Source organism: Vicugna pacos, chromosome 7 (genome assembly GCF_048564905.1).
Source record: "Vicugna pacos chromosome 7, VicPac4, whole genome shotgun sequence".
In the NCBI taxonomy this organism is placed as follows: Eukaryota; Metazoa; Chordata; class Mammalia; order Artiodactyla; family Camelidae; genus Vicugna; species Vicugna pacos.
In genome coordinates, this window is record NC_132993.1 from 1707988 (window position 1) to 1731611 (window position 23624).

Consider the following 23624-nt stretch of genomic DNA (forward strand, 5'->3'; position numbering starts at 1 on the left):
CCCTGTTCCTGGGATAATTGCAGTGTGCTCGCTATGCGGGATACTTCTCATCCACTCGTGAAACAAACATCCGGTAAGACAGAAGTTAAGATTTCTGAACGTCAACTTGTGACGTGCATCACTGAAAAAGAAAAACCATTCGGCCACCTCAGAAAAAGTTTTGACAACGTTCAAGACCCATTCATGGTTTAAAAAATTCTCAGCGGACTGAATAGCTCTGTCTCAATGTGTAGACCTAGGGGGCTGTGTGCGTGGGGTCTTTGCCCTCCCAGGGCCGTGAGCACCAGGAGGGCAGGGCCGGCGTCCCCTTTACCGTCTCCGGGGGACTGCCAAGCCACAGGTGCCCCAGCAGCAGCAGCCAGCCGGGTGACTCTCGTTCATTTTCCCGGGAGAAGTTTCAGGACAGCCGTAAGCGGGAGAGGGCGTGAGGAGGGAGGTGAGGCTTGAGCTGGGATGGGAGGGTGGGGACAGGCGGGGACCACCGCGGGTGAGTGGGGGGTGTCCCTGAGGTGCTTTGGGCCCTGGGCCCGGCCAGCCGCGGCTGACCATATGAACTGAAGGGTTGTGGAAAACAGGAGTGCCTGCTTTGTCTGGGCCACCACAGAGGTTCTTGAAAGGAGAAAGAGAAATTGGGTCATCTTGTGTTAGCAAGTGAAATCTGAAGCGTTTAGAGTGGGGAGGGCTTCCTTTTTTAAAGTAGGATCTGGCTTTGAGATCTGTAAGCACATTTTCAAAAGGCATCGTCCAGCTCCTTGTGGTCCAGCCAGGGTCAGCTCACGGTGGCCTCGAGGGCCTGCCTTGCCACTAACGCTTTGGAAATAGTTCATTGCCATAGAAACAGAACACGTTCACTGTGAGTGCCCGTGACCGAAGGAATCAAACTGCAAAATAATCTAAAAATCTGTTACAAAAATCTAAATTTGTATTTCTCTTAGTGCCGGTATAAGATTAATTGAATGATGTCTTCTCGGAGAGCAAGTAGGCAAAGGCTGTAAAATCCTGTGTCCTTTTTTTGTCTTTAAATTAAGGAGAACCTAGCCCTTTAATGGTTGATGCGCGTCAGGACACGGGGAAGCCCCTGGGGATGGCGGTGGGGCGGGGCCTGAGGCCCAGCGCTACGTCCCGCAAAGACAGTGGAGCCTCGCTTGCGCCGCTCTCCCTCCCATTCGGCAGGAGATTAATTCCTAGCTTTTTGAGATTTTCCCTCTTTTTTTTGGAGCACAGTGGGGCTACTGACTGAAATGTTGAAAGTTTGTGAGCGACTCCCAGAGTGGCGGTGTCAGCCGTGTATTCTTGCAAGCTCAAGTATGATGAGGATTTTAGGGCCCCTGAGGGAGCCTGGTTACCCTTGTGGGAAAGATTCTGGTTTCCTGGGAGACGCTTGGAGGCTGAAAGTCTCTGAAACCTCTTAAGCGGTGGACTGACGGCAGAAGAATTTCCTTGAGCCTAGGAGGACTCTGAGACATCAGGGAGCCAGCAGCACGGGCCCAGCTGAGGCTCTCCCAGTCCCCGGGGGTCTGCGCCAGGGGTCAGGGGAGGGGATGGAGAAGAAGGAACCAAGTCTAGGGTCCATCTCAGCCGAGGTGCTGTGACCAGCAGAGCCCACGGCTGTTCCTTAGCAGGTTTAGGAAAGGCATTGACCTCAGATGGAGGCTGCGGGCACATCCAGCTGCCAGCCAGCAGGGAGGGAGGCATGGGGAGGGGCCTGGGGTCCAGAAGACCAAGAGGAGATACCATCCAGGGAACCCTCAACCAGACAGAAGGCATGAGTTGGAGCTTCACGTGTCGGCTTTGCTCCCGAGAGCAGCCCAAGGAAAACTGTCGCCGACTGCCATCGCGCACTGTTGCTCAGAGTTGCGCCCCCACGCCGGGGAGCTGCCCTTCGCACAGCTGGATCAAAACACCGGGCCTGGTGGGTGTTCCAGGCCGGCATCCTGGACGCCCACCCCGACTCCCCAGCCTGGAGACGCATCTCTGCATGGGGGCGGGGATGTGGGCACACACGGGCTTATTCGCTTCTGCTGCTGCTGCTGCGTCCTCCTGAGCGCTCCCTCTGCCAGCAATCTGCCTTAACTTGAGGGCACGCAGAATACAACAGATGAGTTATAAGGGAGGAGAAGCCATACTAAAACCCCAGTGTTACCAACAATAGAATTATTTGTTCTTGGCTTTTTCTGCTAAGCAGCAGCAAGGAACGATTCATGCTCTTGCTAATTCATTTAACGATGGGCCGGCTCAGTCAGCCCGCAGCAGCTTCCCACGGGGCTTCAGTGTTCCCTAAGTCTGTGGCCTGCCTACAGCATGTGGTTCAGGGCAAGCGCCTGACTGCACCTGACAGAACCCCAGGCAGCTCGGACGCCCATGCAAGGGTCTTCAACTCTTTCTTCAGTTTGCCTTCTGCTTTGAAGACATCAAAGGACACTTCTGCATGAAACCTGGGGCAGGAGGAGCACGTGGGTCTCTCTAAAGGGGCCAGAGGGATGGTGAGCACGAGCTGCGTGCTGTCCTCTTGGTCTGCAGGGAGACGTGGCAGACCAGTGGGGATGAAGTGTGGACCCTCCTCGCAGGCTCCCATCACCGCTGCCCGCCCCTGCCCCGGTGCCGCTCTCCTCCGGCCCGGGAGGCCATGGACTTTTTTTTAGCTTTTGCTTGCTAAAGGGAGCTTTGGGGCTTCTGTGAAGATTGGCACCTGAGTCTTAACTAGTTTCTGAGCCCACGAGAGCGAGGTCAGCCTCCTGGCTCTGCTGAGACTGCTGCTCGGGTCATCCTGAGATGTTGGCCGCTCTCCTTAATGCAGGCCCAGTCTGGAAGACGAGCCTTTTTACGGACTCAGTGCCCTGCTAAGCTGTGAGCGTTTTCACAGGGCCCCGCAGGGAATGCGGAGCGACTGCGGCCTGGGCCCCCCAGGCCTGGCGGGACTGAGGTTTTGTTGAGCCGCCCTCTCTGGCCGTGGCACCCAGTGGGCTTTTTGCTGGGGGTCACATTGCAACAGGGTGGAGTCCGCACCCATGATGCCCGAGAACCGCGTCCTGGCTGACAGGCAGGACACAGCAGCGAGGCCGGTGGCTGGTTCTCACAGGGACATTCCGGGAGACGCAGACGCTAGACTTGCTTTCTCTGCAGGACAGCAGCCCTGCCCGCCGCTCTGCAGTCGAGGCCGATGTGATGTTGGCAATATGGATGGTGGCCTGTCCCGAGCAATCACGGCATCCCTCAGGGCAGCTGGAAATCCATCTTTCAGAGAAGCAGTCTGTGCGCCGGCTTTCAGAGTGGGTTTTTGGCTAGGGACAGCAGCATGCCCTGGGCGTAAATATGGGGATGGTGGCCACTGGTGTCTGTCGGTAAGAAGCCCGTGGAGCCAACTGAGAGTGGGGCGTGCAGTGCTGGGGGTGTGTGGGGGGTGTGCTGTGAGTGTGGACGCCTCCAGGGAAGGCGTCTGGGGCTGCCCTTCGGGAACTTGCCGCACCCGCTCCAGAGCACCTGCCTCGCGTCTGTGCTCAGGAGGACGGCGTATCTTCTAAATAAGGAGGGCGCCCAACGCCAGGGCCACGCTCTTCCCGCACGTCGTCCGGCCCTCTCACTGCTGTCGGCGCTGGAGTCAGGGATGCTGAAGCTGCCCTCTTGGGTCCCAACCAGCAGCCTGCGCGTCTCCCTCCCCCGTCTCCCCCGAGTCCGGGCTGACCTCCGGTCGGCTCTCAGATGGCTGTGAGGGCTGCCTGGGGCAGCGGTCGGCAAGGAGACCCTCGTCTGCGTCCCAGCTGGGTCTCCAGAACATACCCGGGGCCTTCCTGCAGGTCCGCGGGAGAGAAGAGCGCCCCTGGGCGCCGCGTGGCTGGTTCCCTTGGGTTTTGTCTTTTCAGCTGGATCCCCTGAAACATCAGGCGCGGGCAGCGTCTGCATTCAGCGGGAAGCCTCCCTCAGTTCAGGAAGCAATGCTGGTGGGGTTTCCTCTTTGACTTAAGCGTGTCCTTTGTTTCTGACACTTTTAAAAGGGTCTTCGAGATCAAAGACGTTCCTACACACCTGTTCCAACATCATTTTCAATGGCTGTTGACCCATTCTTTGAGATTTTTATTTTATGCAGGTGCTTTTTCTTTTCACTTAGATTATAGCATTAACCTGAACAAAACCAGAGTCTGCGCATTCACGTGGGCGTAGACACAGGACACCAGGCACGTGACGCTGGAGAGCACGCCTACAGAGACCCGAGCGCTGGCTCCCTGCTGCTGCTGCGCTGGGCCCTGAACGCTCTGTTGATGACCTTGTATTAACAGTAACCTGAGTAACTCCGAGGGGTTAGCACAAGAAGAGGAGACGAGTTTACGAGGAGACGTCTGTTTCCCGTGGGGGTGCCTCTGGGCCTGGTCATCGGCGTTCTTTCATGTGCAGTCAAAGAGACGAGCCAACCTTCAGCATCTCGATGCCCTTTAAGAGCCTTTGGTCGGAGAAAATTGGATAGTTGGCCGCCACGCAGCACAAAGCATGCCCACACGGTCTCGTCCCCCAGTGGAGGGTCTCAGTGCTCGTGTGGAATTACGGTAAATCACAACGGAAGGCAAACCCACAGCTTTCTCTCCTGAGGCAAAGGGCTGCGTTCGATTGCGGTACCTTCTATCCTGGCCCCCGAGTGAGTTTCCCACATTTAGTTTCTGTTCTGTTCAGTGGAAATCAGGGTTCCTGGGCCAGCCCTTCGGGCACTGGCTGCTCCCTGGGCCGCCCTCAGAGTCCGGTCCGCAGCTCCTGGCTGGTGGTGTTTCGTAGGAATCCCAGACCTGCCGCATTGGGCCTGACACACGGTCTCCTGGCCCCGGGTCTGAGGGGTCGCAGGAGGCTGGCCTGGCCGCTGCCCGGGAGCCAGCCCCTCGCCCTCTGGGCCCCATGGAGTCCAGCCTCTGACTCCCCGAGTCTTCCGAGGGTGTGCTCTCATGCTCATAGCTTTCCTCCAGTGCCGGGCGTGCTCGGAAAGGCACTTACAGGTTGTCTTCCCCCAGGGCTCCGGGTCTCGGAGTCCAGAAACCACGTGTGCAGCGCCGCCGCCTTCAGGAACGCGCGCAGCCTGGCGCACCCCGGGAAGCCATCGCCATGGCGATGCCCGGGCCTAGCCGCCTCCTGCTGACGTCCCCCGGTTCTCGTTCCGCTGGTGGTGACGGCTGCTGTTTCCATGGCCGTGAGAGAGGCCGCAGTGCTGTGAGGTCCCGGTTTCTACCCCAGGGGTGGTGCCACTGCTACGCCGGGTGTGCGCATCTCCAGGGCCGCCGGGCTCTCGGCGCCGACGTGCGAGGCCGTGGGAGCCGGCGTGTTCCCCAGAAGGCCCTTCCCTGCGTCGCCCCGGGCTGTGGGGCCCGATGGGACGCTGAGAGAAGGAGGTGGGGGCTGCCTGGGCTTCTCGCCATGTCAGACTCGGGAGATTCGAGCAGGGGGAGCCCTGCCAGGCTGATGGCAGCAGCCAGGCTCACAGCCGCCCAGCTCCAGCGCCGCCCTCTGACCGTCTCTGCCCTTGACCCCTGGGGTGGGGAGCGCCAGCTTCTCCTACAGGTCCCCCTGTGAACTTGGGGGTGTTCACCCTTTTGATGGTTCATTTAGAATTTCTTCCCCCCAGGGCTTTGGCATTTCTCAGTTGAAGAATTTCTTTTTCTCTCTCTCTCTGCTCCTTCCAATCCCTGCTACCTCTTAATAATTCCAGTACTTTCTACTCAGTATTTCCTTCCATTACGTGTTTCCTGAGATCCAGGAGCCTCCACGTCTTCTGTAAACACCTCGTCTCCATCCATAAAGTTACACGAGGACCTAGGGAAACAGGGCAGGGTGTCACAAAATGCCACTGCCCGCCGCCCCACTCCCAACAGGCAGCCTTGGGGGGTCACTCACAACCCAGACAAGTACAGTAGCAGGAAAAAATTAACACTAAATTCAGAAGCAATCACCCCTGCCTTCCATAAATCCCTCCCGAGAGGCTGCATTCCTGCTTCCCGCCCGCAAGCGCAGGCAGGGCTGTCGGCCCCGTTTTACGGACGCCAGGCTCTGGGGAATGAGGATGGCGGTTTCTGCGTGACCGCGGTGTTGGAGCAGGGACCTGGCTGGATCTGACTCCTTAGGCTGGGGCTTCTGCACCCTCGACGGTCCAGGCTCACAGCCGCAATAGGAACTCCCGCCTTGCTTGGGGCTTTCTTCTCTCCAGTTTAGTCTTACATGCTCGCTGTCGGCGCGGAGGTTGAGGGTGTTGCCCGTGGTCCAGCTGGGGTGGAGCCCCTGACCCCCGTGCCTGTCCCACCAGACCTCGTCCTTTATCCGGAGGGCTTTCTGGGGCCCCCTTTGTGGACACTGGCCAGTTAGACTCTGAAAACCAGAGGCTTCTCTTCGCGACCCTGAGAACCCCGGCCCCACTGGGTACCCCCGACCTCCAGATGGAACCACATCCTCCCGCACACGTGCCTCAGCTTCTCGGTCCTGGTGAGACGTCGTCTCATCACGTTGTCGCAGTAGCAGTGAGAGCAGGGGGTGGGGAGGTGTAAGTGCATGGACAGGAGGCATTGAAGGAGAGGGCCCTGTGGCGGGGGAGGGGAGAGGAGGGAGGCGACACATGGGATGGCCTTGGGGTTTTTGAGGCTGTGCTGGTAGCTGGCGAACTCCCCCTAGTCCAGCACCAAACACCAGTGTCCTCTCTCCAGGCCCGAGACAGCCAGGAGGCTCCGGGAGGGGCCGTTTCTGCCCACAGCGGGGCCGGGCTGCCTGCTTCCACCAGTCCTGCGTCGAGTTTGCCGTCTCACTCAGCGGGTGCGAGAGGAGCCTGACGGCTTCTTGGGATGGAGCAAGACATCGAGCAGCTCCTTCCAGCTCGTTCCAGCAGGCGGGTGCTTCCGAGGGGAGCGTCGTTCTGTGTTGGTGCACTTTTGAGGGAGTGAGTTCACTGCTGCTTCCTTCGGAGCCGGGGTCTTGGTGGCCGTCTGAGGCCCAGCCGCACCTGAGATGGATTTGCTGGGGAGCCTTTCGGATATGGCTGCTCTTTCCCCCGGGGCTGCCTCCCACAGCTAGAGATGGCCTTCCACACCGTGGGATTTTTTGGGGGGATGTAAGTTTCATGCACTGCCACTGGTTTGGGGACAATGGGATTTTAAATTCATTCTCAATAATAAATACATTTTCTTCCTTGCTGCCAGAAAACATTTACGTTTTCTGCCAAAGTCATTGCAGCCTAATTGATCAGCAGACACTAAGCATAGCCTGGATGCAGACGGGGGAGACTGATACTGGGGGCTGACGTGCGAAGTGTGGCGGCCACTGACGCTGGGGACGCTGTGTCTGCAGAGCCCCGTCTTCACTCCCTCTGACCATCCCCTCAGCTGTTCAATAGGTTTCTCTGTGGCAGACTCTGTTCTGGATTCATCTCTTTATCCCTCAGACCAGCTGCATGGTGTGAGCACTGACTGTTTATTTGCCAGGAGGTGGAGGGAGTCCCTGGCTTGCAGAAGGGACGGAGCCCAGGGAGACTGTCCTCAAGGCCGACTGTGTTTGGGAGCCAGGGCTCAGAAGAGGCCCTCGGGCTTCAGCCTTCATCCTGTCCTTGCAGAGCTTGCTGTCTAGACAGGGCGGCAAACTGTGATCCTGAGAGGCCTGGGGTGAGGGGGCAATGGGCTCCATCTCGGGGCCACTCAGCCTGCCCTCCCCACAGGCCCCCTCCCCACCCGTCATCCCATGTTTTATGGACGGGATCGGTCCAACCCATTCTCAGAGCAGAAAGGTGTCTCCCCAAGAAGGAAGCACCTTTCCTGCTCCTTTCTGTATCATTTTCCCCATTGGTAAGTGGACGAGGGCAAGCTGGGCGCCAGCCTGAACCTCGCTCCATCTCCCAGGGTCTGCCCACAGCGGAGATGCCCATGGCCGCCCAGGCCGGGTCTCCAGGCCACCAGGTGCTGTCGGGGCCGCCCAGCCTCCGCAGCGGCTGAGTCTCTTCTCGAGATCTGTCCTTCTGGGGCAGGGACTTTCCACCCATCCCTGCGACAGTAGATTCAGGAACATAGCTTAGTGAACAAACGTATGGTTCCTGGGGTGGGGAAGGGGGATGGAACGGGGTGAACTGGTGGCTCGAGATGCAGATGCTAACGACTGTATATAAAATAGGTTAACAGCAAGGTCCTACCGTACAGCACAGGGACTCTATTCAATACCTTGTAATAACTTATGGCGAGAATGAAAAGCACGTGAGGAGGAGCACGCGTGCGTGTGCGGGTGACTGTGGCACCGTGCCGTGCTCCGGAAACGGACGCAGCGTTGCAAGCTGACGCTACTTCGAATAAAAAAATAGAAATAAAAATAACAGCATGTAGCTTCTCAAATGGGCAGGAGACAGAAGTTCTGAAAGGGCGGAGCAGAGGGCCTGATCAGAGGGGAACAAAGAGGAATTCCGCAGGCAAGGGACGCGGGGCCTTGGGAAGGGTGTTCAGCTGGCTCTCGTGGCCTCGAGAACCACTCCTGATGTCACAGGCCTGACAGATAATCAGGGTCTCATTATGCCGGGTGTCGGGGAGACGGGGGTATTTTCAGAGGGCGACTGTTTAAAAAACAATTTCTGTCACCTGGCCCGCCCGGGCGTCTGGCCTGCCCGCCTCCGCGCCTCGCTGCTGATTTGGAAATAAATTATGCTGATTGCTCCCGATTTGAGGGCATCTGTCATCATTCCCCTCCAGATCCACCTCGGCCTCCGTGTGATGGCTGCTGGCCGGCCAGTCTCCTCCGGAGTGTGAACAGCCCCGGGCCCTGCGTGCTCCGAGGGGCTGGGGGCCTAATAGGGTGTCCGCCGGCCCCAGGAGCCAAGGTCCACCCTGGCCTGGAAGGATGTCCTCCTCCCCCCAGCCGTGGTCACCTCCAGGCAGCCTTTCTCTGAAGTTCCCGGGAACCTGCCCACTGACCCCGGACGGTCCCCGCATCTGGCCGGGGCCGAGCTTTGTTCCCTGGCTGCACTTCCACTGCTCCCGAGACTCCGCTCCGTTGTTCTGAGACGGGGAGTCCTGTCCAGGACAGCTCCCTGCCTGTGCCCCTCCTCCCTCTCCCCCGGGCCTGATGTTTGCATGATGAAAACAGCAGTGGATGTTTGTGGGAGCCCAGGGCTTCCTCTGTGCGGGATTCTGAGGCTGGTGGTGGCCGTAAACGCATCCTCTTACACGGCTGCGACCCAGGGTTAGGGCAGAGCTTCAGGACTGGGGTTGCCGGATGCGTTTACTAAAAAAGGGTGAGATAAAATAATAAACACAGGAACATTCTGAAAAATGGAGAGTTCTAAATGTGTGTCTGGGAGCCGTAACTGGGGGCCACCGTGGGACGCAGGAGTCTGTGGGTGTCCGCACCCCAGTGTTTCTCTGGGGCTGGCCTGGCAGCTCTCAGCAGGTCCTCAGGGTGATTTGTGACCACTGACTAGCTAGCTGATTAACTAGCCAGGTAAATTAAGTCAGTGAGAGTCACAAACACATGGCATTGCTCTTACCCTGGTGCTGGTTAGAAACACTGCCAGTTTTGTGTAAATGCAGTGTCAGAACCTGATGATTTTTCCTGAGTTTCTGGAGGAGCTGGAGCAGCTGGAGGAGCCTGGGACCGGGGTCTAAGCAGGGCGTTTTACTCTAAGCCTCCCGTGACCCTACGGTGACGCACTGCTGCTCCTCCTGTGGGGTTGAGGGCTGGGCCACGTGCTTCCCTGACTGTCCATGAGCTGTCCGGAGCCGCCTGGGGACACGTGCTCCTCGCCATCGGCACCCTCCTGGGGCACGGAGCTCCTTCAGGGCCCCGGCTGCCTGGCGGACCCAGTTACCATGGGCTTTAGAAAAAGACCGTGAGAACTCCGCTTATTGCAAAAAAGCACCGCTGGTGTCGGCCCCATGTAGAGAGTGGTGCACGTGCAGTGTGTGCAGCTTGGTGAGGCTGGAGGTCAGACTGCCCGGTGGAACCGTCGCCACAGTCAGTGTCACAGCACGGCTATCATCTCCAAAGCTTTCCTCCACCTTGTTTATTTAGTATTATTTTCTGGTGGTTAAAACACTGAGCATAATGACCATCTCCACGTCCATCCATGCTACTGCAAATGGCATGGTTTCATTCTTTTTAATGGCCGGGTAATATTCCACTGTGTGAACATACCACAGCTTCTTTATCCAGTTGTCTGTCGGTGGATATCTAGGTGCTTCCATGTCTTGGCTGTTGTAAGCAGTGCTGCTGTGAGCCCTGGGGTGCAGGTGTCTTTTTGGATTAGCGTCCCCTCTGGATGAGTGCCCAGGACGGAGTTGCTGCCTTTAAAGCCTGCAGTGTTGAATTGGAACAGGAGATCTTGGTATAAACTCATGGTTTTAACATACTTGGGTGCGTAGCTAGCCAGCTGGGCAGGGGAATAGATGTGTATGTGAGTATCGGCATTTGTGTTTATAACACTTAAAAAAATTTTATTTGTATTGACTCTTTCTGTTTTTAGCGCAGTTTAAGGTTCACAGGAAAACAGGCTGTGCGGCATAGATTCCCCCTGCCACCGCCCTCACGCGTGCACATCTCCCCCCAGTGTCCCTCACCAGATTGTGCCTTTGTTGCCGCTGATGCACTTACATTAGCCCATTGTGATCACCCAGAGTCCGTGGTTTACATAACGGTTCACTCCTGTGCTGTACTTCTGTGGGTTCGGACACACGTGTCATGATGCATGGCCAGCATGATGGTACCAGATGCTGTATTTTCGGTCCCTGCAAATCTTCTGTGCTCCCCCTGTTGATCCCTACCCCATTCCAACCCCTGGCAACCACTGGTCTTTTTGTCGTCTCCATAGTTTTGCCTTTCCCAGAATGCTACATGGCTGGAATCACACGGCGTGCAGCCTTTTCTGACTGGCTTCTGTCACCTAGAAATGGACCTCTAAGGTTCCTCCAGGGCTTTTCACGGCTTGACAGATCGTTTCCTTTTGAGGCTGAATGACATTCCAGCATCTGGGTGCACCACAGTTTCTCCATTCACCTACAGAAGGGCATTTTAGTTCTTCCCAGATTTTGGCAGTTATGAGCAAAGCTGCTGCAAACACCGTGTGCAGGTTTTTGTGTGGATATACCTTTTCGACTCCTTTGGGCAGATCCCAGGGAGCACTACTGCTGGATCGTATGGTGAGAGCGTGTTTAGTTTTATAAGCAACTGCCAAGCTGTCCACCGAAGTGGCCGCACCCTTTTGCAGCCCGCCCAGCAGTGACGGCAAGTTCCCGTTGCTCCGCATCCTCACCAGCATTCGATGATGTCAGTTTTGGAGTATGGCCGTTCCGATTCTTCGCGGTGGTTCTTTCCCTGGCCACAGACGGCTTCCCCACGTGTGTGTGACGAGCAGTAGCTGACTGAAGGCTCCGGCGGGGGTCCCTGGGGCCCTCTCCTCCCCTGGGCTCCGCCCTGTGGCTGCAGCCCTCTCAGCCTCCCGCCCCGACGTCCAGCCCTGATTCCGCGGTTCAGGGAGCTGCCTGGGTTCCCCCCCCCCCCCGCACGCCGCAGCCGAGAGTCTCCTGGCTGCAATAGACTGGGGCAGCAGTGAGTGTCACCTCATCTGTTTCTCATTTCTAAGGGGTCAGTGCTTTTCGCTGTCTCATGTCCAGTGTGTTAAGCACCATTTTCCATGTGTTTTGTCCAGTTTTTTCATTGTTTCGTGCAGAAGGTCCTTGTTGTTCCATCCTGGCCGAAACAAAAGTCTTAATTTTGGTGGAATTAACTGTGGTGGTGGTGGTGGCTTCTAATGGAGGCACTGGGGGTTGAACCCAGGACCCCGTGCACGCTGAGCATGTGCTCCACTGAGCGACATCCCTCCCCGAATTAACTGGTTTTAAAGGATAAACTTAAATGGTGGTTTTTGGTTACTTTCCTGAACCTGGTGTTGACCATGTGTGTAAGAAGAAAGTGGACCTAGAGTGGGACGCAAGGAACCTGAGGTTTTAGAACCAGCTCCGCCCCTTCTCACGTGTGGCCTTGGGGACCTCGGTGCCCTGCCTGGTCCATCTCATATCCCGAAAACGGGGGTGCAGGGGTGGGGGTGGGGCTCTTCGGTCCGTCCCGGCTCTCATGTCCTGTGATGCTATTTGGAGATTTAGCCTGGATTATATGCAAGCAGGCATCTACTAGGTACTTATTAAGACTCTGATACGTACCCAGCAAAATGCTGAACATTACATGTTTGAAAAAATTGTATAATGTGGCCTCTACCAAGAAAGATGTTAGTGAGTAGTTGAAGATACGAAACTAGCTCATGAGAAGTCATTGGAAAATCAGCTAGTTTTGGCGCTCGCATCGCTACAAAGCGTGTAAGCATTTAGAAGATAGGTCATTTTGAATTGGAAAAGTTGTAGTAAATCTTACAGAGGATGTCGAATCAATTCTTCAGGACTTCCAAGAATTCATGTGTGATGGGTAGTCTCTGAACAGGCAGACACGTGGAGCAGACACCCTCGGCTTTGGGCTGCTTGCCCGAGCCCAGAAGCAGTGTCAGGAGAGAGAGGGGCCAGATGTGCTGGGCCGTGGCTTCACCGAGGGCAGTGTCGTGCTGGGTGTGCGTCTGTGTCGTTTACAAAAAGAAGAATTAGAGTTCTTCACTCAGTAGTTCGCTATTTTTCTTTGTCAAAAACCAACTTTTTAGAAGGCTACGAACAGCATGTTGTACGGCCATGGAGCTCACACTGAGAGGGAGCCTGGGAAGGCTTCCTGGAGGAAGTGACAGAGAAAGTAAAACCTGAAGGATGAATGGGAGTTGGGAAGGGGGGAGGGGAACTGGTTGGAGAAATGAAATAGCAGGTACAGACATCCAACGCCAAGGAGTTTATGATTCAGGCAAATCAGTAAATCACGCCATAGCCGGGGGCGACGTGGCAATATTTGAGACCAGCTCTCAGGGCCTTCAGTGAGGGGACTGCCCCCTTCCTTGGTGCATGGCCCCCTCTGCCCCTGCAGCCCTGATCACACTGGGCTGCCCAAATCTGCCAGCATCATCCCCCTAATTTAAGGTCACCTGACTCACATCCTTAACCGCACCTGCTACCCTAACTCCTCTTCACTGTGGAGCCTGACGCCCTCACAGACCCCAGGGTCTGGGATTCGCAGATTCTTTGGGGAGCGGGGACAATTCTGCTTGTTACGGTGAAACTATGCTGCTGAGAGTTCAAGTAAAATAAACACTGAAAAGTTTCACTAAGTCAAGAAGTCAAGGGACAACTGGGGAACAGAATTTAAGAGGGAGGCCCAGTGAGAAACAGGTGGAGGGTGACAAGGGGGAAGGCCCACTTGGGATGCCGTCTCAGCCGCCGAGGAGGCGCGAGCTCCCGGGGGTCTAGGGGCAGCGCGGTGGAGCTGGAGGGCTTCCGCGTGCAGGCGGGAGGGGGGCTCTGCTCGGGCTGCTGTGTGGGTTTGAACTCTCCCTCCACCCCTGCAGACCTCGGCCGTGTGCCCAGGGCGGATGCAGTGCTGGCCTCACCCGCGGAATGGGTCTCACGAGCCTAGGGACGTGGCAGCACTTTGTCAAGTTCAAGATGAGTAAGAGATGTCACTTCTGGTGGTCTTCCCCAGCCGCTGATTTCTATCAGAAACTCCAGTTTTTGCGTTTTCTTAATGCTGAGATTATTCCAAGACTCCCTGGCTGGGAGCAGGACAGCACCATGGTTTCTTTGCTCGGTTGCTTCCAAGTCTCACAATTGTCTCACCATCTTTTTTCTGTTTTCAATGGAGCCACCAAAGTTCTAGCTTTGCTTTCTTCATCGCTGCGTCGTCCTGGGTTGTCGTGATCGGAAATCCGCTGTTACTATTCCAGCCAGCAACCCGCAAGAGCCGCCTGGCCCCCGCCCCTCTCCTGGGAGGCAGGAGAGGGCTGGATGAGGCTTCCCGTGCCCCCCTGGAGCCCTGGCGCCTGGCCACGGGGTTGCCATGCAGTCCCCCGACCATTGCTCAGAATTCCTTTCTAGATGGAATAATGAATGATTCAGGATTGATTGTGGCTTAAACATACAGCGCAGTGTTTTAGTCTCACATGTAAACCACTGGCTTTTTAAAGGTGGGGATGCATTGTTGAGTTCACAAAATATTCACCAAAAATGATACTTTTCATGGAATTTTAGTCTGAGACAGAGCCTGTTGGAATGAGGACGATGAGAAAGGGGCTAACAAAGGAATTACTGGCAAACCACAACTAAACACCCTCTAAAAGGACGTTTATCATGTCCTGAGGGCTGCCACAGGAAGACCAGGGCTCCAGCCTCCCCGCCACGTGGTTTTAGCCACATGTGTGAACGTGGCCGTGAAGCTGAGGAGAATGACCTTTGGGTTGCGGGTTGCCTTGACTGAACTAATTGTGACCCCGTGTGGGTTCTTAGTAGCTCGCCTTTGAGAAGAGTCATACGATTTCATGAAACACAGTCCAATATAACAGATACCTGATGATGGGGAAAAACCATTTAGAGTGAAGTACGTAAGAGGGTCAGGAAGAGTAGGACGGTGGGGGGATTTGAAGCCACCGAAAGCGTTCTGTCCCATGTCCTTTAACCAGACAGTGGCCGACACAGGGTACGTAGAAGTGAAGGCATCTCCTATTGTCTCCTGAGTGCCTGATGCTGACTTCCTCACGTTGTGGACTTCATCTTCTAGTCTGTAAGCCACGCCAAGGTCGTGGTTTTTGGCAGAACGTCAGTGGCGCGTCTGCTGCGTGGCATGATGTCCTCCCCCAGTAATTTCTCAGGCCTTTGGGAGCAGGGAACACAGGGAAAAGAAAGAGAAGTTGAAATAAATGAGGGAGATATAATTGTCCCTTTCATTTTAAGAATTCCACCTAATTTCTGCTTCCCAGGAGTACAGAATAAGTAGTTTTTCCTCCTTATTTAAGAAAAGAATTAATTTGATTCCTCTAATTGGAACACTTTTATCTGCTGATTACCAACTGGAGCTGGGAATCATGAATAAAAGTTTAGAATTACAATTCAAGGGAATAGTGTCGCTAAATGATTAAGTTATCTGCAAAAGGAAAAAGCAAGTCCAGATAAGATGAGGTGTTATTCAGGGCTGCTGGGCCATTCTTGCAAGCCCAGTCCAGGGGATGTAACATGAGATATGGGGTGATGGCCAATCTCAGAGATGCTCGACCACTAACAAGACATCACCTCACATGGGGACACAGTGGGCGTGCCCAGGTATGAGGGACAAGGCCTGAGAGGTCAGGAACTACCCTTGGGCGGTGGACTTGCAACCTCCTTCCAATTGTGTCTTTTTCTCTCCCCTTTTTGGCTCTGAGCGCATGGTTCCCAGCACAGTACTGTTGTGTCAGGAGAACTCCAGCGCCGGCCAGAGGAATCAAAGTATCACCCGGGTAGAGTGGACATGGGCTGTGGGTGTCAAGAGTCAACAGTAAAATGGCCTGCTGGCTGTCCACTCCGAGTGATTGCTCCACCTCTGTGTCCAATGTACCAGTTAGGGGCACCTGTCCTTGGAAGCAGGTGAAGCAGTGCCCAGAGTCGATCTGCCCGGAGAAATGCAGATCTAGAGCAACCACCACTGCCGCCGCCACAAGAAGACACACGTACACAGCTGGAAGATGAACCCTCCTCATCTCTAGAGTTACTGTTACGAAGCTACAGTAATCAAGACATGCACTGGACTAAACACAGATGGCAGACCAATGTGCAGAGTCCCCAGGTGAGCCCACAGACAGGTGGAAAAGTGAATTTTGAGAATGGTCAAGAGGCAATGCATCAGAGGAAGATACCCCTTCCACAAATGATGCTGAGTACCGGGATCTTCAAGAGAAAGGAGACCCACCCCTACCTCACACCACCTACAAAAGCCACCTCCAGTAGCATCCGAGACATCGTAAAGGTGAAGGCTGTGACATTGCTAGAAGAAAAGCCAGGTGGGTGACTGCGGCCCTGGCTCGGCAGCGACTTCTTAGAAGTGATACCAAGAGGGTGACCTGAAAAGAATTGATAGTTGGGCTTCCTCAAAATTAAAAGCTTCTTTTCAAAAGATACTGGTAAGAGAATGGAAAACGAGTCACAGACTGGGAGGAGATCTTTGCAAGGCGTGTATCTGATAAAGGAATTGTTTCTTGAATGTATGAAGAACCCCCAGACACCACAATAAGAAACTAAGCAACACAGTAAAAAACAGCAGAGGGGAAAGATTTGGACACTTTGCCAGAGAAGACGCAGGTGCTAAGGAGCCTCCAGGAAAGGGGCTCAGCGGCCTCACGCGCTGGGAAACGCAGGTAGTAGCCTGGCACGGCGCCTGTGAGGCGTGCCAGGATGGACAGGCTGCCCGTGCCCTTTGGGGAGGGCGGGACGGGAACTCGGCACTGCCGACCAGATGGTAAACGGACACTCTGGGAAAGAGCTTGCTGGTTTTACAAACAAGCTGAACATCTAGCTGCCCGCTGCCAGGGGTCTGCCCAAGACAGAAGGGACCGTACTTCCGTGAACAGCTACGTGCGGCAGCTTTCTCTGTAGTGAGTGAAAACCAGAAACAGCCAGCAGGCGTGCCGACAGCTCAGTGGGTGGGCGCAGCGCGGAACCCGAGCTGTGGACTGTCCCTCGGTGCGACGGGGCGCGTGCCCCTGACGCGCACAGCAGCGGGGTGAAGCGCCATCCTGCGAGGGAAAGAAGCGGGCGAGGGAAGAGCATGTGCTGCGAGGCCCCCTTGCCTGTGGAGTGCGAGCCATTCGCCCGGTGATGCCTGCCCCCGGGTCTTCACGCTGCCGTGGAGTCTCATGCTGGGCACGGCTGGACCCCATGAGTCGCTCCTGCTGAACAGACTTGGCACCTGGTGGGCTGTCACCCCCTAGAAGGTGGCGTGGAGTCTGGGCCTCCTGTCCTGGGCTCCCCGTCACTCATCACTTGCGTGGAGGGACTCCAGCTGCCTCGGGGTGTGAGTTGCATGAGCGAGGGAACCGATTCTCTGCCCAACAGCCAGTGAGGACCTGAGGCTGCCCGCAGCTGCGTGAAGAAGCTTGAAACCGAATCCTCCGTCCATCAGGCCCTGAGATATTGGAGAAAGAAAATGAAAAAGAAAGAAAATGAAAAAGCTTAATAAATGGAAAATGTGCAGTAAGACACAATAGCTGACCTACTAGCACAGTTTTTACATAAATGTGAATAGTTCAAGCTCATTGATCAAAAGGAAAAAGACTCTCAAATTCTAAAACCAACAGATGAGACCCAGAAACATGTCATGAGCAAGATTTACGGTGCAAAGGTCAGAGAGGCTGGGAATAGAACAAAAAGAGATGATCCGTTCCACAGAAACGTGGAAGTAAACGGAAGCCAGAGGAGCAGTTTTCGATTTGCGTAAAGCACAACTTAATGGAAATCGCAAGAAAGAAGAAAGATAGATGTACTCATAAAAGTCACTTTGCCTCCCCTGGGCCGGAGGCAGGGAAGGGGCGGGGAGGGACGGAGCGTGTGCTAGGGGGCCTGGCTCCCGGAGGGGCGAGGGGCGGGGAAAGGTGGTTCCCTTAAAAAAGCACCAGCAGAGGGAATCAGGGAAAAATAAATGAAGTAGTGGATGCTGATTTTCGGTGCACACCTCTCAGAGACAGGTGGGACGAGCGACAAGAAATAAGCAGACGTGGCTGCGTCCAGTCGTGGTGAAGCAGGTCATTCAGACCAGAACTTGCGCTGGGACAACAGGAAACCACATGTGCACTGCACACGCCCCACAGTGCACACCCGCACGCGCACAGGGGTGCGCACACACACGCAGTCGGACACACCTGGAGAAGCCACTGGAGAGCCCTCGGCGGTGAAGCGCTGGGTCGGGGGCTGGGGACGCCTGAGCCGTGCAGGTAGCCGCCGAGCTCCAGTGGCTTGGACCCCTGGGGGTCCGCTGCACCTCGGGGGGCAGCTGAGAGGCCGTGTGTGCACATGTGTGCAGGGGTGGCGGCTGTCTAGGTCTAGGGGGCACCCGGGGAGCCACCTCGTCTCCCGGGTCCTGCGCGTCTGCTCCTTGGGAGGAGTCCATGATGGCTCAGCAGCCATGCTGGTTCAGTTGAGCCTCACGTCTTTGTGTGAGATAAGGCTCGAAGTTTTGTTTTGCTTTGCGCCTGTTAGCTGTTATTTCATTTGTTGAAAAGACTGATCTTGCCTCATGGGATTACCTTGGAAGTTGTGTGTAAAGTCAGCAGACGGGGTCTGCGCGGCTGATGTCCCGCCTCTGCTGTCCTGCGGAGCTGCGCTCGGTCCTCGTGTCAAAACCGGCCTGTACTGCCAGCCCAGCCCTGGGGGAGTCTGGGCATCGGAGGGCTCAGTCCCCGACCCTGGTTGTTTCTTAAAATTGTTGAGACTAGTCTGAGTCCTTTGCAGTTCCGAACAAATGTTAGAATCAGCATGTTAGCTGCCGCCTAAAAGCTTATAGGCATCTTTATTGTGATTCTGTTAAACCTGTTGATCAATTTGGGGAAAATCGACATCTGAACCATTTTGAGTCTTCTGATACACAAACATGATATATTTCCTCATTTATTTACGCTTTTAAAGTTTGTCTCAGGAATACTTTGGGTCTCAGTGTCCATGTCTCATACAGACATAAGCATGCACGGATATGTCCCTAAATATTTCCTATTTATTTGCTGTTAGGGTGGTTCTAAACTTCAGTGTCCAGTTGTTCACTAGTGAGCGAGTGTATCTGTGTGCCCTGCAAACTCGCTTAACTCATTTCCTGATTTTAGAGCTTTTTCGGTGTAAATTCTTTAAGATGTTTTGCATAGACAATCATGTCAGCATCGAATAAAGACAGCGCTTCCTCCTCCTTTCCACGCCGTCTACCTCCCCTCAAACGACGTTGACTGAAAGTGGCACAGGCTCTCCTAGAGGTTCTCGGTCCCTGGGAGAGATTTCTGTCTTTTACTGTGGAGACTGGTGTTAGCTGTTGGCGTGTGTAACGCCGTACAGCTCCCTCAAATTAGTGCTTTAATTTCATCCCACAGTTTTGTTATATTGTGTTTGCATTTTCATTCAGTTCAAACTATTTTCTAATTCCCCCTGTAATTCTTTTTGACACACACATTATTTAGCAGTATGTTGCTTAATTTCCAAATACTTTAGGACGTCCCCAAATCTTTCTGCTAATATTTTACATTTAATTCTGTTGTAGCAGAAGAAATACTTTATTGCAATTCCATTAAATTTGATGAGGCTGGTTTTATGGCCCAGAAAGGACGTGGTCTATTTGGTAAATATTCCATGTGCGTTTGAAAGTGATGTTATTCTGCTCTTGTTGGGGGGAAGGCCCACCTATCACATCAAGATGGTTGGTAGGGCCGTTTAAATCTTCTTTACCCAAATACCATGACGTTGATGGTTAGGATTTCAGCATATGAATTTTGGGGAGATGTAGGCGTCCATCTATTGTGAGCTTCATTTAAAGGACAAAAATGTCTGTATGGATTAAAGAATGAAATAGAAGCCAACTGTATGCTGCTCACAGTGACACACATACACATAAGGAGGCAGAAAGGCTGGAAGTAAAAGGATGGACAAAGGTGTATTTTGCAACCACTAAACTCATGATTCCCAAACTGTGCACTGAACGTCCCGTGAGGCCAGAGCAAGCTCAGAGTGGTGACGTGGAGCATTTTACATTTTTGACGGAAAACAGCAAGATCTGTTGGACCCTGCGCGATTCCTAGCTCAGAGGAGCCCCCGGTTTCTGACTGACCTTGACAGTGCTCGTGACCTCGACAGCGCTCGTGACCTGGACAGCGCTCGTGGCGACGCCGTCTCTTTGCGAAGCCGGGCTTCCGGCAGTCGCTGGGAGAAGCAGCAAGTGCCGTGCGAGAGTCCCGGAGGCCCTGCAGGTGGGGGGTGGGGCCTCTGGTTCCAGGCGCGGGGGCGGGGGGGGCCGTGCAGTGCCCGGCAGGTGCCAGGTTCTTAGGACTTAGGTATTCAGCATGTCGTTTGGACCTATTTATAAGTGGACAGATTTGGTTTTAGTTTTGTCCCAAGGCCATCTTGACTCAGTTCCTGAGATGCGCAGAGAAAGTGTCAGAACCTCAACTAAATAAATAAGCAAAAAAGTGGTGTAGTTCTATTATGATCAAAGTAGAAATCAAATTAAAAACTGCTATGAGAGACACACAGTTTGCTGCATGATAATAAAAAGTTCGAGTCACCTGGAGGATATAAAAATTCTAGGGTCGTCTCTGTGGGTGGTAGGAGCACGTGCTGACAGAGTGACACGGAGCAGGTCAAAGTCGCAACTGTGCGGGGGATTTTAAAAAAAGTCTCATTATCTGATAAACCACTTACTAAATTATTAAAAATTCTTATTTCAGTTTTGAGATCAGTAAGGGTTAAAACATTCCAATAATTAACAAACTGGATCTTATGACTGCATTTTATTTTTTATCTTTCGTTCTGTTTAACTGAAGCACAGGCAGTTCCGATGTGTCGGTCTCCGGCATCCAACACGACGACCACATTTAAACATGCACCTGGGGACTGCAGGCCTGTGTTATTTTCAAACACATGAAAAGCATTTATAAAAAGTAACCCTCTTCTGGCCAGAAAACAAGGACGTCTCAACATATTTCGATGAATTGAAATCATACAGAGTGTATATTTTGACCATATTTTACTTAAACCAAAACCCAATACTAATAGAGAACTAGGGAAAAAACCCACACATTCATTTGAAAATTAAGGAATAAAATTCTAAATAATTATGAGTCAAAGGAAAAGTCATCATGGAAATTAGAAAATATTTTGAATTGAATGATAACAAAAATGCAGTGTATTCAGCACCAGTAGGATTCAGTTAGAGCTGTACTTAGAGAAAATGTACAGGTTTTCATGCATTTTTAAGAGAAAAAAAAAGGCTTAAAATCTGTAAGTTAAGTACCCATCTTAAGCAATTGGAAGATGACAGCAGGTTAAACTTAAAACAGAAGAATAGAAAAGACAGAAAACACAAAATAATGAACTGGGAGACGTGCACTAGAGAAGATCAGAAAAGTCAAGAGTTGAATCTTTGTAAGGATGCAAATGTTACCCTCTGGCAGGTTTAATCACTGAAAAGAGAGAAAGAATAATTAATAGGGCCTAAAATGAAGAATTCATCTCTCCAGATCCTTTAGACTTTAGCAAAGCAATGAATGTACTTTTAAAAAAAGTTTTTATTTCTGTTGATAGATTTGTGAAAGTAGATGAAACGGACAAATTGTTGGAAAAGTAAAACATCAAAAATTGGCTCAAGATGTATAAAAATATGAGTAGTTCCATCAGCATTAAAGAAATTAAATTACAGAAGATTAAAAACCTTTCTCAGAAAATCCTGGAACAATTAGGTATGCTGGTAAATGGTACCAGATATTTAAGGAGGAAATAGTGTCGACATTACACAAACTCTTCTAGGGACTAGAAAAACGGAACTTTGCACTTAGCAGCAGAGTGACCTGGGACAACTTACTTCACGTATCTGTGTCTTGAAAGTTGTCATTACCCCATCAGGTCATGATGGACAGTAAAGAACTTCATATTTCCGAAGTGTCGGAGATGGTCCCTGGCACCAAGAGAGCAGGTGTCGATGCTGGTGAGCACGCTGACTTGTCAGGATGACAGCAAGACCAGCCAGCTAGCATGTGTTCACCTTGTCTGCATGCCCGTGACCGTGCTGAGCTCTGCCTTCAGTACCCAGCTTAAATCTCGCTGCAGCCATAGGTGGTGAGGACCCGGGCGAGGGCACACTTCATTGTCCCCTCTTGGCTTGGGGCTCCCTGAGCCCCTCCTGCTTAAAGCGGACGTTTGAACTCCCCCGAAACACATGAAGGTGAGTCTCTGACTGAGCGGCCTTGGGGGAGCCAATGCTCCTCTCCAACGCCGGGCTCCCCTGCGCCCCGACTGTGCTGTGGTCGTGGGGGCTTCTCCCCCAGGGGGGTCTCCAGGTGCCTGGGGGGTGACACCCATGACAGGGTTGCAGAGGCCCCAGCCCGCTGGTTGGTTCTGGTCTTGTGTAGCCAGCGGATGTCCCGGCAGGGGACCAGAGGGCCAGAGGAGAAGGGGGTCCGAGCATCGTCCTGGCTCCTTCACACCTGGGTGCCTGGCTCTCCTGCACCTGCCGTTCTGCTGGGTTTGTCCACGCCGGGCGCCTGCTGTCGCTGACCTTCGACCTCCCAGCCTCAGACTGGCCCCCTGGGGCCTCCCGCGCCGCTGTACATCATCTCCCCTTCCGCGGACTGCAGGCCCCCCCGGGGGGAGGGATGCTGGCAGGCCCACTCGGCCCGCATGGGGCGCCTGCCCCTCGGGGTGAAGCCCTTCTTCCAGCCGCAGCAGCAGAGTTGGCCGCGCTCGCCGCCCTTCGTCACGCTCTTCGTTTGGTCTCTGAGGACTTCTTGCTGGTTCAGCAGAGCATTTGAAAAGACGCTTGCCCTCCGTTTTGTCTAGAACTTCCAAATGTCTTGTTCCAAAAAGTTTCATCAGGGTATCTAGTCTGCCATGTTGTCTAAAAGCAAGAGTAGCTGAGTGATTTCCAGTATTATCCTGGGGGAGCACTTCTCTTCAGACAAAATCTTACATGGAGTCTTAATGTACACAATAAGACTTCTCATACAAACACCCACGAGGAGCAGTGCTGTGCCTCTATCGCAAGAGGAGAGGTCTGCCTGGATTTCTCGTCTCTGACCGGTTCCCTGATGAGGAGCCTTGTGGTGAGCTCACAGCCCTGGGACCCTGTGCAGCTCAGTCTGCCGCCACTTGTCCAGCTCAGTCCTGACTTTAGTAATATACATAATAAGTTATCTGCCTTAAAACGCTCTGTGGGTTCAAAAAGACACATGCACCCCAATGCTCACAGCAGCACTATTTACAATAGTCGAGACATGGAAGCAACTTAAATGTCCATTGACAGATGACTGGTTAAAGAAGTTGTGGTGTATTTATACAGTGGGATACTACTCAGCCATAAAAAGAATAAAATAATGCCATTTGCAGCAACACGGATGGACTTGGAGATTGTAATTTTAAGTGAAGTAAGCCAAAAAGAGAAAGAAAAATACCGTATGATATTGCTCATATATGGACTCTGAAAAAAAGACGAAGACACAAATGAACTTATCTACAGAAAAGAAGCAGATTCACAGACATAGAAGACAAACTTACGGTCACTGGGGTGAAAGGGGGTGGGAAGAGATAAATTGGGAGTTCGATATTTGCAAATACTAACTAGTATATATAAAATAGATAAACAACAAGTGCATACTATATAACACAGGGAACTATATTCAGTATCTTGTAGTAACCTGTAATGAAAAAGAATATGAAAATGAATGTATGTATGTACATCAGACACATTGTTAACTGACTAGACTTCAGTAAAAAAGAAATGCTCTGTTGGTTGATGGTAGATTTAAAAATGAACCAGATCTCCTTGTTGCTAATGGAAAGCATTTTGCATTCCATGTAATGCTGATATAAAACGCAACACAATAAAAATCCCAAATAGGAACCATTTACAGATGAGCACTGAACTGGCTTTGTTGGCCTGAATGTTAGAACCCATGGACAGGGAAGACTGCACTTTCTCACATACGCCCTGAAATTAATTCAAGCCTCAGCTTCAAGCTGGGGCTTGAGATCCCCACGTTCCCCCCGACACCCTCCGTCAAATGA

The 23624-nt window shown here is 53.1% G+C and overlaps 1 long non-coding RNA gene across 1 annotated transcript in view; it reads left to right on the plus strand.

The window, feature by feature from the left end:
• The window catches only part of LOC140697263 (uncharacterized), a 93692-nt gene that overhangs the window by 64818 nt on the left and 5250 nt on the right, over window positions 1–23624 (plus strand). The window contains exon 2 of the long non-coding RNA XR_012074114.1: window positions 6669–6847. This is a non-coding gene — a long non-coding RNA (uncharacterized lncRNA). The remainder of the gene's footprint in view (window positions 1–6668; window positions 6848–23624) is intronic.